The 18,409-nt window shown below is 44.5% G+C and overlaps 1 non-coding gene across 1 annotated transcript; it reads right to left on the reverse strand.

The window, feature by feature from the left end:
- Positions 1-7,660: 7,660 nt before the first annotated feature.
- Positions 7,661-7,733, reverse strand: TRNAV-AAC (transfer RNA valine (anticodon AAC)). The gene has a single exon. It is a non-coding gene; the product is annotated as a tRNA-Val (tRNA).
- Positions 7,734-18,409: the final 10,676 nt, after the last annotated feature.

Here is an 18,409-nt window from a genome sequence, read left to right on the forward strand (position 1 = left end):
ATTGCCATTTCATTTTGAATAGTTTCAGTGGTTCAAGGCTTTGTATTCCTTAATTTTTTTTCTTGCAATGTCTAATTTGTTGTTGATTCACAGATGTTATTGTTTTTATCTCCAAAGTTTGCTTTTTGCCATTTTTGTATGTTCCACATTTCTAATGAACTCTTTGGACATATGCAACATAGTCATGGTAACTGTTTAAAGTTCTCTCTGCTGACTTTTTCATCATGTCAGTTCTGGTCAGTTTTGACTGAGTGACTGTATTCTTCCTTTTGCATCATATTTTTATGCCTCTTTGCATGCCTGACATTTGTTGTTGTTGTTTGGATGCTGGACATTATCAAAATTTCCTTTCTGGATACTAGCTACTTTGATATACCTATGAATTATTTTGAGTTTTGTATTGGGGTACAGTTAGTACAGTTAAGTGACTTGTAAACAGTTTGATCTCTTTGGATCTTGCTTTATGATTTTTTTCAGAAGGTCAGTGTAGGGCTGATTATTCTAGAGCTGTGTTCTTGCCCTAAGGCTCATGAGTTACATAAATCGTCTAGTCTGGCTGATGGCAGTGAGAACAATTGCCTGTCCCGTGTGAACACCAGGCACTGTTCCATGATCTGATCCAAAATTTCTTTTCTTGGTCTCAGGTAATTCTCCACAAGTGTGCTCTTATCAGAACTCTGTTTAGTACCTCAGGGAGACTGTTTAGTATCCCTGGATATCTTTTTCTCTTTCATCACTGGACCTTTGCTCTCTGAACCCTAGCTGCCTTGCTCTCCACCAAAACTCAGCTTCCTCTCAACAATCCAAAGAGCTGGTCTCAGATCGCACTTCTCATGCCCAACCTGGACATGCTCTGAAAGCGGTCACGTGGGCCAGTGGCAGGACTCGCCTTGTTTCTCATTCTCAGGTGATTCTCAGCTGTCCTCTTTTGCCCAGTTTCCTGTGTCTAGAAACTGGCATTATATATTTTCCTTTTTTTCCTGTGGGGGCAGGCAAGAAAGGGAGGGTGAGGTTTCAAGCAGGAGGGTAAATCTGATTTTTGTCAGTCCAAATACAAAAAAGCAAAATGGCTGTCTGAGGAGGCCTTACAAATAGCTGTGAAAAGAAGAGAAGCCAAAAGCAAAGGAGAAAAGGAACTATATACCCATTTGAATGCAGAGTTCCAAAGGATAGCAAGGAGAGATAAGAAAGCCTTCCTCAGTGATCAGTGCAAAGAAATAGAGGAAAACAATAGAATGGGAAAGACTAGAGATATCTTCAAGAAAATGAGAGATACCAAGAGAACATTTCATGCAAAGATGGGCTCAATAAAGGACAGAAATAGTATGGACCTAACAGAAGCAGAAGATATTAAGAAGAGGTGGCAAGAATGCACAGAAGAACTGTACAAAAAAGATCTTCACAACCCAGATAATCACGATGGTGTGATCACTCACCTAGAGCCAGACATCCTGGAATGTGAAGTCAAGTGGGCCTTAGGAAGCATCACTACGAACAAAGCTAGTGGAGGTGATGGAATTCCAGTGGAGCTATTTCAAATCCTAAAAGATGATGCTGTGAAAGTGCTGCACCCAATATGCCAGCAAATCTGGAAAACTCAGCAGTGGCCACAAGACTGGAAAAGGCCAGTTTTCATTCCAATCCCTAAGAAAGGCAATGCCAAAGAATGCTCAAACTACCACACAATTGCACTCATCTCACACGCTAGCAAAGTAATGCTCAAAATTCTCCAAGCCAGGCTTCAACAATACATGAACCGTGAACTTTCAGATGTTCAAGCTGGTTTTAGAAAAGGCAGAGGAACCAGAGATCAAATTGCCAACATCCATTGGATCATCAAAAAAGCAAAGTTCCAGAAAAAGCATCTATTTCTGCTTTATTGACTATGCCAAAGCCTTTGACTGTGTGGATCACAATAAACTGTGAAAAATTCTGAAAGAGATGGGAATACCAGACCACCTGACCTGCCTCTTAAGAAATCTGTATGCAGGAAGCAACAGGTAGAACTGGACATGGAACAATAGACTGGTTCCAAATACGAAAAGGAGTACGTCAAGGCTATATATTGTCACCGTGCTTATTTAAATTATATGCAGAGTACATCATGAGAAATGCTGGGCTGGATGAAGTACAAGCTGGAATCAAGATTGCTGGGAGAACTATCAATAACCTCAGATACGCAGATGACACCACCCTCATGACACCACCTCATGACACCACCATGGCAGAAAGTGAAGAAGAACTAAAGAGCCTCTTGATGAAAGTGAAAGAGGAGAGTGAAAAAGTTGGCTTAAAACTCAACATTCAGAAAACTAAGATCATGGCATCTGGTCCCATCACTTCATGGCAAATAGATGGGGAAACAGTGGAAACAGTGACAGGCTTTATTTTGGGGGGCTCCAAAATCACTGCAGATGGTGACTGCAGCCATGAAATAAAAAGACACTTATTCCTTGGAAGAAAAATTATGACTAGCCTAGACAGCATATTAAAAAGTAGAGACATTACTTTGCCAACAAAGGTCCATCTAGTCAAGGCTATGGTTTTTCCAGTAGTCATGTGTGGATGTGAGACTTGGACCACAAAGAAAGCTGAGCACCAAAGAATTGATGCTTTTGAACTGTGGTGTTGGAGAAGACTCTTTAGAGTCCCTTGGACTGCAAGGAGATCCAACCAGTCCATCCAAAAGGAAATCAGTCTTGAATGTTCATTGGAAGGACTGATGTTGAAGCTGAAAATCCAATACTTTGGCCACCTGCTGCCAAGAGCTGACCCATTTGAAAAGACCCTGATGCTGGGAAAGATTGAGGGCAGGAGGAAAAGGGAATGACAGAGGATGAGATGGTTGGATGGCATCACCGACTCAATGGACATGAGTTTGGATAAACTCCGGGAGTTGGTGATGGACAGGGAGGCCTGATGTGCTGCAGTCTTGGGGTCACAAAGAGTTGGACATGACTGAGTGACTGAACTGAACTGAACTGAAGGCATCTTATGTGTTTCTAAGTTGATTTCCATAGTAGGTGTGCCAATTTGTATTTCCATCTTTCCAAATCCATGAAAGAGCTTTTTTCTTCATATTCTTGCCATCATGACGAGCTTTGTACACATCTGTATGATACTCTAGTAAGAGGATGGGTACCCTCTTGATTCAGTTAAGCCAGAGGTACAGCAAAACTCTAAGTGGACATTACCCAGTATACCCTACTGCACATGTTCAACAGCTAAACTTCCAAGATGTTTAGATAGCATTCCAATAATTGTAATTATTTTTGGTAATGACCTATTTATTTGAGTCTGAGAAGACTACCCCAAATGACTTCCAGTTGCTTCACACTAAACTTCCAGTTATGGATAGGACAGGGGGAAAAAAACACTGGTCTCAGATATTTGTTCTTCACTTTTCTTTATGAATACATTTTTGCCATCTGGATGCACACATTTAATGACTGGCCACCCTCTTACTCAAGACTGTGTTGGAATGCCAATAACTGTGTCTTTATGATTCCTTGACAATGTTTGGCTGCTTCTGCAAAAATTATCCCATTTGAGACAAATTGCTGGGACCAATAGGATTCTCCACCTGACAATCCATCTTGTGCAGACCTGGTACCAAGAGTTATTAGTCAACCTTCCCTGATGAATTCCCTGTTGAATCTCATGAGCACTCAGGCTTTCACACAGTAAATCTAGTTCCTGGACATTCTTTCTAGTCTCTCAGTGTGCTTCTTTTTCTGTCTGTCATTCTCTGTCCCTCATACTCTAGGCCTCCCCCAATCTACCTAATTTCTTCTTTTCCCCTTTCCAGGACATTGCACTAGATTGCCTTTAATCACTGAGAAGTTCTCAGGCACTTATTAGATGCTAGGCCCTGCTATGGGCAGGGGAAAGGAAGAAAGATCTGAATAGTGAGTCAGCTCAAGGTCTCTGCCCTGTGGAGCTCATATCTGGAGGCATTGAAAAGGGGTGGTGCAGCAGGAGGAGAAATGATTCCTGGCAGTTTTCCCCAGGCTAATCTGCTCATCTTGGCCTAGGGTTCTAGCAGTGATGGAGATAAGAGAAGCATAATGAAGATGGATGACTTCAGATTTAGTAGGCAGAAAACTAAGAACCAAAACAATTTTTTTTTAATTACATAAATAAGCACTTTAGGAAAACAGTAGACATTCAGCAACAGCTTCCCACTTCATGGAGCAGACATTCCACGTGTTCCACAATTCTTATAGTGACACTGATGGAAATAGTCACCAATCTCCCATAAAAGGCACCTGAGCCTCCTCTCAACCTGTTCACATATGGTCATTCTGTAATCTATAAACATAGGAGGCAGCATCATAGGAAAATAGTGTTTCTCATTTCTATCTTGGTTATACATGATACAGGCAAAGATCACACATTAATTAATTTAATATCAGTCAAAGAACTCAGATAAACATAGACCTTAAAATCAAAAGTTGAGCTGACACATAATAGAGAAATGCACGTTGGAATCATACAGTAAATGATACCCCAAAGTCTAAGTGGATTGATTATGATTTCTAGAATTATAATACTACATCTCCATTTAACATATATTATATAGTATATTTAATTTCTGAGAACACATAATTTTAAGTTTATAAACTTAAATGTTTATCCAGTTAAACTTTTTCTTAATTTATTGTTTTATTTGCATTATTTATCTGCACTAGGTCTTCCTTGCCATATGCAGGATCTAGTTCCATGATTGGGGATGGAACCCAGGCTCCCTATATTGGGAGCAAGGAGTCTTAGCTCCTGGACCACCAGGAAAGTCCCTTAAATTTTTTGATAAACAAGTAAAACCAGTATAGCAAAGTTAGGCAGTCAGTGTTATTAGAATTTGAAGAGAAAACAAATCCAAGACTGTGCAAACTAGAGTACTTTGTTACCAGTATTTTCCATGTTATTACAGTATTTGAAAAGCAACACAGTTTTTAGACCAAAATTATTTACCTGTGTGATACATACAAGGAATATTCTCTATAAATATAACATTTTCTGTGTGATTTTTTGTCAATTATTAGAATAGAGTGTTAATAATATTTGAGAATTCTTATTTTCAGCTTGATTTTTTTCTTATACCTAGCACACAAGGTACATACTAACTTATCTCTATGATAAAGTAAAACTAAACTTTTTGTTTTTTCTTCTTCATTTTAGTAGGAAATGAAGCTACATTTCAGTAAGAAAAGTCAAAGTCCCCTTGGATGTTATCCTCTGGGATTCTCATTGTAGAAGCAGTATCAGTACCCCCACTTTGGACATCCTTTGGAGAAGGAAATGGCAACCAACTCCAGTATTTTTGCCTGGAAAATCCCATGGACAGAGGAGCCTGGTGGGTTACAGTTGATGGGGTCCCAAAGAGTCAGACTCGCCTGAGTGATTGAGCACACGCACACACACATGCCAGAGAGATTGAGCACACGCACACACACATGCAAGAGAGAAAAAGATTTCCCTGGCCAGGAGTCTAACATGGTCTGGGGTGGGAAAGCACCAAATCCTAGCCACTAGACCACAAAGGAATCTTGCAAAGTATCTGGTTTAGTGTCTCCAGGTAAAAACTATAAAAGTAAAAATTAACTTCTTGAGATTCCAAGAGCAGGAAAGGAGGTGATTGCCAGTGGCGCAGGGCTGAATAAAGCTGTGCAAGTCCCCCAGCTCTTGCCCCTAGATTACATTCTGGCTTAGCTTTAGCATTGTGTGCAGCAGAGCCAAGGTCCAGCTCTCTGTCTGAACCTCTGCTGTCTGTATTAGAAAAAGGTGCAGACTGGCTCTCAGGGGGTGATGGGTGGATCTATTTCCTGACCTCTGATGTGGCTCAGGTGCCTCTCCTGATAATGGCATGTGTATGGACTCTTCGTGCCTGACAGCTCAGTTAGAGGAGTTCTTTATTTGTGTCTTTGGCTCCAGCCTCAGGTGAAGAGTTGGGTTTGGTTTCTTTTGTTCTCTCATGTAAACCAAATGTGCTTCAGAGGGATGAACTTCTGGAGCTATACTACCTGTCAGGGTATAGAGGAGATTTACATGCCAGAGGAACTGAGGGGATTTCCAAATTGTAAAGGTGATCTTTTTCCATTGTTTCCCCATCTATTTGCCATGAAGTGATGGACCTGGATGCCATGACCTTAGTTCTTTGAATGTTGAGTTTTAAGCCAACTTTTTCACTCTCCTCTTTCACATTCATCAAGAGGCTCTTTAGTTCTGCTTCACTTTCTGCCATAAGGGTGGTGTCATCTGCATATCTGAGGTTATTGACATTTCTTCTGGTAATCTTGATTCCAGCTTGTGCTTCATCCAGCCTGGCATTTCTCATGATGCACTGTGCATAGAAGTTAAATGAGCAGAGTGACAATATACAGCCTTGACTTACTCCTTTCCCAGGTAGCAACCAGTTCATTGTTCCATGTCCGATTCTAACTGTTGCTTCTTGACCTGCATACAGATTTCTCAGGAGGAAGGTCAGGTGGTCTCGTATTCCTATCTCTTGAAGAATTTTCCAGCAATTTGTTGTGATCCACACAAAGTCAAACTCTTTGGCATAGTCAATAAAACATAAGTAGATGTTTTTCTGGAACTCTCTTGCTTTTTGGATGATCCAACAGATGTTGACAATTTGATCTCTGGTTCCTCTAAAACCAGCTTGAACATCTGGAAGTTCACGGTTCACATATTGTTGAAGCCTGGCTTGGAGAATTTTGAGCATTACTTTGCTAGCATGTGAGATGAATGCAATTGTGTGGTAGTCTGAACCTTCTCTGGCACTGCCTTTCTTAGGGATTGGAATGAAAACTGACCTTTTCTGGTCCTGTGGCCCCTGCTGAGTTTTCCAATTTGCTGGCATATTGAGTGCAGCACTTTATTTTTTGGGCTCCAAAATCACTGCAGATGGTAACTGCACCCATGAAATTAAAAGATGCTTGCTCCTTGGAAGAAAAGCTATGACCAACCCAGGCAGCATATTAAAAAGCAGAGATATCACTTTGTCAACAAAGATCTGTCTAGTCAAAGCTATGGTTTTTCCAGTGGTCATGTATGGATGTGAGCATTGGACTGTAAAGAAAGCTGAGCACCAAAGAATTGATGCTTTTGAACTGTGGTGTTGGAGAAGACTCTTGAGAGCCCCTTGGACTGCAAGGAGATCCAACCAGTCCATCCTAAAGGAAATCAGTCCTGAATATTCATTGAAAGAACTGATGCTGAAGCTGAAGCTTCAATACTTTAGCCATCTGATGTGAAGAACTGACTCACTGGAAAAGACCCTGATGCTGGGAAAGATTGAAGGCAGGAGGGGAAGGGGATGACAGAGGATGAGATGGTTGGATGATATCACCAACTCGATGGACATGAGTTTGAGTAAGCTCCGGGAGTTGGTGATGAACAGGGAAGCCTGGCGTGCTGCAGTCCATGAGGTCGCAGAGTCGGACACGACTGAGCAACTGAACTGAACTGAAAGATGACCCCAAGTTGGCCTTGTTCTGTGCCCTCCTTGGGCCTGGTGTCCACAGTGACTCAGACAAAGGAGGCCTACTTTGTAATGCTGAGTAGGCTTTCAGGAAGTCACAGAACTCCTCCTATGATTCTTGCAGGCTTTTTTATGTTTAAAATGCACATCAAAAAGTTTGGGATAAAGTGAAGCTGTTTCTGCCTGGTTTCGAACCAGGGACCTTTTGTGTGTTAGGCAAATGTGATAACCACTACACTACAGAAACCATATGGTCAGGTGTACCTAGTGACATCCAAGAAAAGCATGTTTGGACACAACTTGCCCTCAAATTTTGAAAGGAAGAGAGCTCTGTGAGCACAGAGGATCCCTCAGGTAAGGAGACTGAGGTTCCTGAAAGGCCCTGGTTTAGGGTTCCTCTCTTCCTCCGGAGCGAGGTCCCTGTGAGCATCCCAGCAGTTAGACCTCAGGATCCCACAAGGAATGCACAGCTTTGGGCCCGAGTGCAGCAGTCACCCCACTGACTCTCCAGTTCTCAGAAGCCGCAGGAGCTGGGACAGTTAGATGTCTCTGAGCCCCAGGCAACCCGATGGTTGGGTGGGGTGGACAAAGACCCCCCAGCTGCAGACCCGCACCTCTGTGGCCCTTTTCACTGCTCCTGCGGTCACTGGGCTTGGCTCTTGGAAATGATCGATGCTTTAATCCTACCTGGAAACAAAGAACCTTTTCCTCTGCTCCCATGCACCTGACCTGCATGCTCCTTTCGCAGCATCGCTTCACTGGCATCGTCCCAGGCAAAGAGGTTTCTCAAGTTCCTGCTGCTATGGCTTATTCTAGTCATCTAGTTTAAGTCCAAAACTTTCATCACACTTTCACATTTAGCAGGAAGAGCAGCAAAGGCTGACGTCTCTGGTCATCTGGCTGTTTGAAAATATCGAACATCAGAGAAGGAAATGGCAACCCGCTCCAGTATTCTTGCCTGGTGAATCCCATAGACAGAGAAGCCTGGTTGCTACAGTTCATGGGGTCCCAAAGAGTCAGACAGCACTTAGCAACTAAACAACAACATATAATACGATTAGTTTTTCATCATTGTGGAAATGATGTTTTAACAATCGATTATCCATGCTACAAATGAAAAGGAAAGCATACCTTACAAAGAACAATGAGTCAATTGTTTTTAGTGGCTCGAATTATGAAACAATGTGTTAGAGGCAAACACAGAGAGGAGGAAGGCTTTACTGAGTAGGACATGGACCCTTGGAAGAGAGTAAGCCAACTGTACAAAGATTTAAATACACTTCAGCATAGCAAAAGGTGCCAAAAAGATGTAATACACAACTGGCAGAAAATCACAACACATATGAATAAATATATTGTTTAAGAACAGAGTGCTAGGACACATACAAAGCTGTCAGGGAAATAGGTAGTGCATACCAACAGGTGTGTCATACTTGAAGAACTCTAAAAAAGAAAATTTGTTAGGCTCTTAACTCCCTTGGTCAGAAAATTACAGATTTATAACAAATCTTGACCTCAGATGGACTAAAATCTAACCTGGTTAATAGGCTGTACCTTTATCAGTGTGGAAAACAGGAGGCTGTTCATCACAACCCATGTAGTGTATCTCCTCTGGTTTGGGGTGGCAAGGTGGCATGGCCTGTCCACTCTATAAACGTGTGTTCCTTTTGAAACAGTAATTCTAGATCTAGGAGTTTCATCCCACTGGAATGTATAGACACAAATGTAAAGAAAATACTGAACATCAACACTGGCCGAGTTTCGCTTCCTGACCTGTATTGAATTCGTTTGCCGACCAGGCCGGGTATAAAGCTGCGGAGGGATCAGGCTCGATCCACGCAGACCTCACGGTTGTGTATTCCTCCCTTACTGTACTTGAGATTCTTCTTGAAGGACAGCTTTGTTTTACCTTTTATAATGTCTGAAATGCCTTTTATTTGACTTTTTAAATCATCTGGTTCAACAGGTCATGGAGCGCGAATTTTAACTTGGACAACAGAGAGGTAAGGGCGGTTTTCCCAGAAAACAGGTGTCTGGAGAGGTTTTTGGTTTCACCTCACAGCAGGCAGAGTTTCTTCTTGCTGAAAGACTTTAATGCAATGTTGTCTGTGTGTCTGTCTCTGGTTTCCTTTCGAAGTAAAGGGTAACAAGGTTGGGGGTGCATTTGCGTTTCCTCCCGCAGTGGTTTTTCTTCTTTTCTTAGTGCGGCGGTCACCGCGTTTCCCTCAGGAATCCGACCCCGAGGGGCCCCGCCTGGTTCCTCGTGGACTCCAAGTGGAGTCGAGGGTGCGACCGCGCGGCAGCACCCTCACCAGCGCTGGAGCCTGGGTCCCCAAAGAGGCGGACTTGAAAGCAGCTTTAGATCAGGACATTTCAAGAGCTTTCCCCTGCTTTCCTCCCCTCCAAGTCCTAGTTTTCACCTCCCACGTCCAGCCAGAGGAGTGGATTCACAGTTGCATCCCAGCGCTGCCAGCCCATGTCTACTGGACCAGGGGGCGATGGTCGTTTCCCGAATGGGGTGGAGGGACAGCAGGTGCCCGAGGGACCACAGACACACGGCTCCCTGCAGCCGCAAGGGAAGGCGCGGGGCTCCTGAGCCTGCGAGGCGAGCGCGCTGAGGGGACCGGGCCCTGCCCCTGCCCATGAGGCCGGGCCCAGAAGAGGGAGCCGCCCAGCACTGAGCCCAGCGGCCGCCCAACGCCCCCACCATCCTCATCCGAGCTTCAGGGTGAGGGAGCCGAGTGTTCCACTGATTTCCCGCCTTTATCAGGAAAGTCGTTCACACAAATCCAGAGTCTAGAACAAGAGGGCCTGTGTAGGCCAAAGTCCACATGGACCGAGAAGCAAACACGAAGTCCCAACTGTATGTGGGGTCTGAGGAAAGCCCTGCGTCAGATACTACTCTTGGTCTGAGCCCAAGGAAGTTGGCGTCATCCAAGGTGTGGACACGGCAGGTGTCGTAGGTCATGGGGGAAGAATTGGAATCCAGGTTTGGTGAGAGGCTCTCTTTCTGAACCTGTTTCCTTGTGAAGAGGGGCCACTTGGCTCTCAGTCGGTGGTGAGCAGTCCATCTACTCCCTGATCTCTGACCTGACTCCAGGCCCCTCCCCCGATAATGGCTCCAGGACCAGCTGCTTTTCCTCCCGATCAGCTCAATTTGCAGAACCTGACCCTCTTCACCTTTGGGTCTTTGGCTCCAGTCTGCGGTGTAGAATTGAATTTGTTCTCTTTTGTCCTGTTACATAAATCAGATTGTCCCATCTGTGTGCTGGGGCGAGGGAAAGCTAAGTGTCTTCACAAGGGATGAATTTCTTGGCTTTCAGAGACATAACAAGTGTAGCGGGTATAGACGATGTAGGGCCTAGATGAAAAGGTGAGGGGATTTCAGAAGGTAAAGGTATCCTTAAGTCAGCTTTGTCTTGTGCCCTCCTTGAATTCACTGACTGTGGCTTGCTCTGCAACGTGACTCAGAGCAGAGAAAGGAGGGCTGGTTCTAGGGCCAATGGGACTTTCAGGTGGTAAGGAACTGCTCTCAAGCTTCTTGGGTTACGAAAAATGCAGGTGCACCCACCGCCACACCTTCCACCACCGCCACACCTTCCACCTTTCTTTGTAATTTCTTGAATGGGAATGTAAATCTCGGGGTGGGGGGGGGGCGGGGGGGAAGGAAATCTGTTTCCACGTGGTTTCAAACCGAGGACCTTTCGCGTGTGAGGCGAACGTGATAACCACTACACTACAGAAATGAGGTCCGTGTTGGAGTCTGACCTTATGTCCACCGAAATCTCAGGTCCTGCCTGCACTCTCCTGGTCACCAGACCTTCAAACTGAAGAATGAACCTGGAACCACCGAAGATCTTTCGGGCGAGGAGACTGCGGCTCCCAAGAGCCCCTGTTTTAGGGCTCCTCCCCTCCCCGGAAACAAGGATCCTCGAGCCCCCACACTCTGGCTTCCGCATCGCACACCCAGAGCAGAGTCTCCAGTTTCACTGCCATGCCTCTGCGGACGCCTCAGCTCCGGGAAGCCACAGGAGTGGGGATGGGGGGGGGAGGGTCGTATCTTCGTTTAAGACCCAGGCGACCCCGTCGCCCAGCCGTGTAGACGCTGCTCCTCTCGCGCTGCGGACCCGCGCCAGATGGCTCTTTCCACCGCGCAGGCGTCGGTGCTCTCAGCTCTCGGAAATGATCGGTGTTTCGAATCCACCCAGGAGCCGCAGGGCCTATTCTCCTCGCCCTCCCTCTGCTCCAAAGCGCCTGACCCCGCGGGCTCCTTCCCCGCTGCGCTTCCCCAAAATCCTCCCGGCCGAGTCCTGGGGGTGGGGCTGTGGGTGCCCCCGATCCTGCTGCTGTGGTGTACGCTAATCTACTAGACAACATAAGCATTAAGGTGCTATCACGCTAAACAAGTCCAGCTTAATCACACTGTCACCTTTTAGCAGATACTGTAACAAAGACTGTGTTTTAGGGCATTTGGCCCTTTGACAATATCAAACATCAATGGCTAGCCGATCAAATTTTCTTGGCCTGTGGTGAATTCAGTTGAGGATCTGGCCATCAGACCGTTATGAACCGTAGGGGTTCAGAACCTGCCTGAAGACCCCTGGAAGATGCTGAGATTCTTTTTAAAAGGGCAGTTTAATTCCAACTATTAGAACACCCCAAACTTCTTTTTATTTGTCTGCTTAATTTTCCTGCTCAACAAGTCATGGAGTTGGAATTTTAACCACGAGGTAGAGACAGTTCTCAGAGAAAAGTTGTTCAGTTGCTAAGTCCTGTCTGAAAGTAGTATCTGAAAAGTTTCCACCTTTGTCTCACTACAAAAAGACCAAGGGCAGAAAGCATTTCCTTTGTTGATACTGTTTCCTCTTCCTAAGGACTTTTTGACATAAAGTTAAAAATAAAAGCTGAGGGGATATTCTTTTTTCCCCATCAGTTGCTTTTCTTTCTTTTAAAAAAAAAACACAGGTCTTTATTTGTCCACTTTTTTTTTTAATGGCTGCGCTTTGTTTTCATTGCTTTGCTGGGTCTTTGTAGTAGTGTGCAGCCCCAGCAGCATGTGGAATCTTCCAGGATTAGAGATCGAACCCATGTTGCCTGCACTGGCAGCTGGATTCTTAACTACTGGACCACCAGAGAAGTCCTCAACAGTTAACTTTTCTTGGTTCAGTGATTTCCTCCATTGTCCACACTCACAGTTCACCACTGCCCCCACAAGACCAGAATAGGCTGTTTGCTGGACATCCTGTTGCCAAGGTTGATCTTGTTCTCCTTTGGCTTAGTTTTCCAAACTGTAAACGGGGACAGGAATTGACTCTGTTAGCCGCACCAGCAACTGGGATGACAGTTCCAGGTGAGGCAGACATCCTGACAGCTCTCATCAGGAAATTTCATTACACTTTCCCTTCTTTCCTTCCCTCTTTGATCTATCTCCCTGCTCCCCCACCTCCTCAGAGGACAGGATTCATCCTCCTCCTGCCTTGGAGGACCCTTTGGGGTCCCTTCTAGACAGCATAAAGGAAGTGGTTGCCCTTTCCTCTATAGGGGTGAAAGGGCTAAAGGCATCAAGGAAACCACGGGCTCACTTTTTAGACCCATGGGCACCTGTGACTCAGGGGATCCTGGCCACCCCCAAAAAGCACTGCCTGAAGCTTCTCTGCAGGCAGAACAGGGATGTGTGGGGTTCCTCAGATAGAGGAGCAGCCCAAACAGTCCTCAGGTGTGTCCCTGAGCTTCAGGAACAGGCCAGGAAAAAGCTGAAGTTAAGGACAGAGACAGAGAAAAGATACAAAGACAGGCTAACCCTATCATCCTGAGAGTGTCTGGAACCTAAGTTCTTGAGGGAGCTGAGGATCAAGTGTTAAATTGGTCTCCCCACTTTTATCAAATCTCATTTAGAGAACAGGAAAGGGTAGGATTGTGAAGAGCAAAGTCCAGACTTAACCAATAAGAAAACATATATCCCTGACAAATCATATATGGGATTTGAGTAAAACATTGGGGTCATACATCAGGGCTTCATGCGGGAGACCTGGGTTTGATCCCTGGGTTGGGAAGATCCCCTGGAGAAGGAAATAGCAACCCACTTCAGTACTCTTGAATGAAAAATCCCAAGGATGGAGAAGCCTAGTAGGCTATAGACCATGGGGTCACAAAGAGTCGGACATGACTGAGCGACTTCACTTTCTTTACTTTTCTTGGGGTCAACAAGAACTCTATGTGGGATTTTTAACTCTAAGTATTGGAAGCATGGGAACAAAGAATTCCAACTAAGGTAGAAACAGTGTAGGCACAAAAGGTTGTTTTGTTTGTTTGTTTTTGTTTTTGAGGCGGGAACATCCAAAGTTCTTTTCTGGGCCCCTCAGTTCAGTTCAGTCACTCAGTTGTGTCCAACTCTTTGCGACCCCATGAATCACAGCACGCCAGGCCTCCCTGTCCATCACCAACACCTGGAGTTCACTCAAACTCACGTCCATCGAGTCGGTGATGCCATCCAGCCATCTCATCCTCTGTCGTCCCCTTCTCTTCCTGCCCCCAATCCCTCCCAGCATCAGGGTCTTTTCCAATGACTCAACTCTTTGCATGAGGTGGCCAAAGTATTGGCGTTTCAGCTTCAGCATCATTCCTTCCAAAGAACACCCAGGATTGATCTCCTTTACGATGGACTGGTTGGATCTCCTTGCAGTCCAAGGGACTCTCAAGGGTCTTCTCCAACACCACAGTTCAAAAGCATCAATTCTTCGGCGCTCAGCCTTCTTCACAGTCCAACTCTCACATCCATACATGACCACTGGAAAAACCATAGCCTTGACTAGATGGACCTTTGTTGGCAAAGTAATGTCTCTGCTTTTGAATATACTGTCTAGGTTGGTCATAACTTTCCTTCCAAGGAGTAAGCATCTTTTAATTTCATGGCTGCAGTCACCATCTGTAGTGATTTTGGAGCCCAGAAAAATAAAGTCTGCCACTGTTTTCACTGTTTCCCCATCTATTTCCCATGAAGTGATGGGACCAGATGCCATGATCTTAGTTTTCTGAATGTTGAGCTTTAAACCAACTTTTTCACTCTCCTCTTTCACTTTTACAAGAGGCTTTGTAGTTCCTCTTCACTTTCTGCCATAAGGGTGGTATCATCTGCAGATCTGAGGTTATTGATATTTCTCCCGGCAATCTTGATTCCAGCTTGCGCTTCTTCCAGCCCAGCATTTCTCATGATGTACTCTGCATATAAGTTAAATAAGCAGGGTGACAATATACAGCCTTGACGTACTCCTTTTCCTATTTGGAACCAGTATGTTGTTCCATGTCCAATTCTAACTGTTGATCTTTGTTTGTTTCCAAGGCAAACCATTCAATATCACAGTAATCCAAGTCTATGCCCCAACCAGTAACGCTGAAGAAGCTGAAGTTGAACGGTTCTATGAAGACCTACAAGACCTTTTAGAACTAACACCCAAAAAAGATGTCCTTTTCATTATAGGGGACTGGAATGCAAAAGTAGGAAGTCAAGAAACACCTGGAGTAACAGGCAAATTTGGCCTTGGAATATGGAATGAAGCAGGGCAAAGACTAATAGAGTTTTGCCAAGAGAATGCACTGGTCATAGCAAACACCCTCTTCCAACAACACAAGAGAAAACTCTACACATGGACATCACCAGATGGTCAACACTGAAATCAGATTGATTATATTCTTTGCAGCCAAAGATGGAGAAGCTCTATACAGTCAGCAAAAACAAGACCAGGAGCTGACTGTGGCTCAGATCATGAACTCATTATTGCCAAATTCAGACTTAAATTGAAGAAAGTAGGGAAAACCACTAGACCATTCAGGTATGACCTAAATCAAATCCCTTATGATTATACAGTGGAAGTGAGAAATAGATTTAAGGGCCTAGATCTGATAGATAGAGTGCCTGATGAACTATGGTTGGAAGTTCATGACATTGTACCGGAGACAGAGATCAAGACCATCCCCATGGAAAAGAAATTCAAGAAAGCAAAATGGCTGTCTGAGGAGGACTTACAAATAGCTGTGAAAAGAAGAGAAGCAAAAAGCAAAGGAGAAAAGGAAAGATATAAGCATCTGACTGCAGAGTTCCAAAGAATAGCAAGAAGAGATAAGAAAGCCTTCCTCAGGGATCAATGCAAAGAAATAGAGGAAAAAACAGAATGGGAAAGACTAGAGATCTCTTCAAGAAAATTAGAGACACCAAGGGAACATTTCATGCCAAGATGGGCTCGATAAAAGACAGAAATGGTATGGACCTAACAGAAGCAGAAGATATTAAGAAGAGGTGGCAAGAATACACAGAAGAACTGTACAAAAAAGATCTTCATGACCAAGATAATCATGATGGTGTGATCACTCACCTAGAGCCAGACATCCTGGAATGTGAAGTCAAGTGGGCCTTAGAAAGCATCACTACGAACAAAGCTAGTGGAAGTGATGGAATTCCAGTTGAGCTATTTCATCTGGAAGATGATGCTGTGAAAGTGCTGCACTCAATATGCCAGCAAATTTGGAAAACTCAGCAGTGGCCACAGGACTGGAAAAGGTCAGTTTTCATTCCAATCCCAAAGAAAGGCAATGCCAAAGAATGCTCAAACTACCGGACAATTGCACTCATCTCACATGCTAGTAAAGTAATGCTCAAAATCCTCCAAACCAGGCTTCAGCAATACATGAACTGTGAACTTCCAGATGTTCAAAGTGGTCTTAGAAAAGGCAGAGGAACCAGAGATCAAATTGCCAACATCCACTGGATCATCAAAAAAGCAAGAGAGTTCCAGAAAAACATCTATTTCTGCTTTATTGACTATGCCAAAGCCTTTGACTGTGTGGATCACAATAAACTGTGGAAAATTCTGGGCCCCTAGGCTCTAATTAAAAGAGATTTCCATCTGCCTTGTCTCCATTCCCACCTGAATCCCAATCCTCCTGTTGTTGATTCTGGAGTCTCACTGCAGAAGGTGGAGAGTCCTTATCAGTAATGCCATTGCCTGGGCCTTTCAGCTAGATCACTAACTTTCACCAGTCTTCTGCCAACTTCCTCTTCTCATCAGGAAACACCTGGTAACCTCCTGTAAGAGCCCTTAGGCTTTCAAACAAAGCATGGCCCAGGGCTAAGCTCACACACCCCAGGGTCACCTCCTACACTAGGATCTGTGAAGTCTAAGGGGGAGGGGGCGTTGACATATGCTTGAAAAATACTGAAGATGTCTGAATAGAGCTTGTCTAGCACTGGGAAAGGAGTGGCCCCCTTTCAGTATGCCTTTGTGGGTACTAGGAAGGAATGACTTTGTGGGTACTAGGAAGAGGTACTAAATACCTCTCCCACCTGATTTATGACTGAACATCTTTAAGAGATGCAAACACCTCCCTATGCACGTCAGAGTGAAAGGGGAAGCAAAAATGAAAATGCTTTTGTAATGGAATGGACTTTGTAACAAAAGGTATGTATTTATATCCATCACTGGAAAAAAGATAAAACCCTGATGTCGTTTATATCATTATGAAAAATTCAGTTAATAGTGGGCATATTAAGATAGTCTTTTTCTCTCTAGAGAAAGTAAAATGTATTGTCTTAAGGGGGGATGGGCACCAGTGCTTAAACTCAGGAACCATGATAAGTGGACCTCGAATATGAGCAAGAGGGCCAATAAACTTAGACAACTAGACGAGCCTAAGGGACACAAGAACATTTTAGAAAAGCTAAGATACTTCATCTGAAATAAGGAATTTTATTACATACATGTGCTGAAGGGTGGCAGAGAAGTTGCCATGATCTCTTCACTCTCTGCACTCTGGTTTGCCCAGGGTTCCACAGCTTGCATACATGCCAGTGGGGGCCAGAGAGACACAGGTGAGGTGTGGACCAGGGAGAGTGCAAATGAACAGACACACCAGGGACATAAAACTTGGTCCCAGGAATGTATTTAGCCTAATCACTCTTTCAAGATTAGTTATTTGGGTCTGCCTTCAGAGATGATCTCAATTAGCCTAGACAGAGGTGGTGAGCAGGTAGAAGCTACCAGAGCTTTATTATTCAGTCTTCCGGTTGTTGGGGGTTATTTTCTTTGTATTGTGAGTGCTCACTGGCTCAGTCTACATCAGAGTTGGTGTCCTGCACATCATACACAGAGGCATTGCTACTGGAAGACTGGTGGGAGTCATGGAGACTGGAATGGTCAGATACTTTTCATCTAGTGAGTCCTCCAGGATTTCATTCACTTCTTCCTCCTGGAGCCCCATGCTGAGCCTAAGTAAGGTATGGAGAAGGCAGCAGACAAGACAGGAGATGAAAATAAGGCAACCAGCATCAACCTGGCAGCTGGTGCTCATCTGAAGCTCATGGAAGAGGCACCAGTAACCAAAGCGACCATCCTTTCAGAGAGAAAGCATGAGATCCATTTCTGACTGGTGTTTCAGTGTGCCTAGAGTTGGGGTATGAGAGACAGCAGCTAGGTGTTCCACATACTGACTTCGTAACGTGGATGAGGAAGTAGACTCAATGACTTCTCTAAAACATGCTCTGACACACAGGACACTCAGAGACCTAAATATTGGCTTTAAAATGCTGTGGAAAAATTTGTGTGTGTGTTAGTTGCTCAGTCATGTCCTACCCACTGTGACCCCTTGACCAGGCTCCTCTGTCCATGGGATTCTCCAGGCCAGAATACTGGAGTGGGTCACCATTTACTTCTCCAGGGGATCTTTTGAACCCAGGGATTGAACCCAGCTGTCTCATATTACAGGCAGATTCTTTATCATCTGAACCACCAGGGAAGCCCCAAATAAAAAGACCATGATACACTGGCCAGGAATCAAACCCAGGTCTCCCACATGGGAGGTGAGAATTCTACCATTAAACCACCAGTGCCCCTATAAATATTGCCTTTAAAATGCTATAGACAAATTTAATGT

The sequence above is a fragment of the Bos indicus genome, chromosome 3 (genome assembly GCF_029378745.1).
Source record: "Bos indicus isolate NIAB-ARS_2022 breed Sahiwal x Tharparkar chromosome 3, NIAB-ARS_B.indTharparkar_mat_pri_1.0, whole genome shotgun sequence".
NCBI classification, from domain to species: Eukaryota; Metazoa; Chordata; class Mammalia; order Artiodactyla; family Bovidae; genus Bos; species Bos indicus.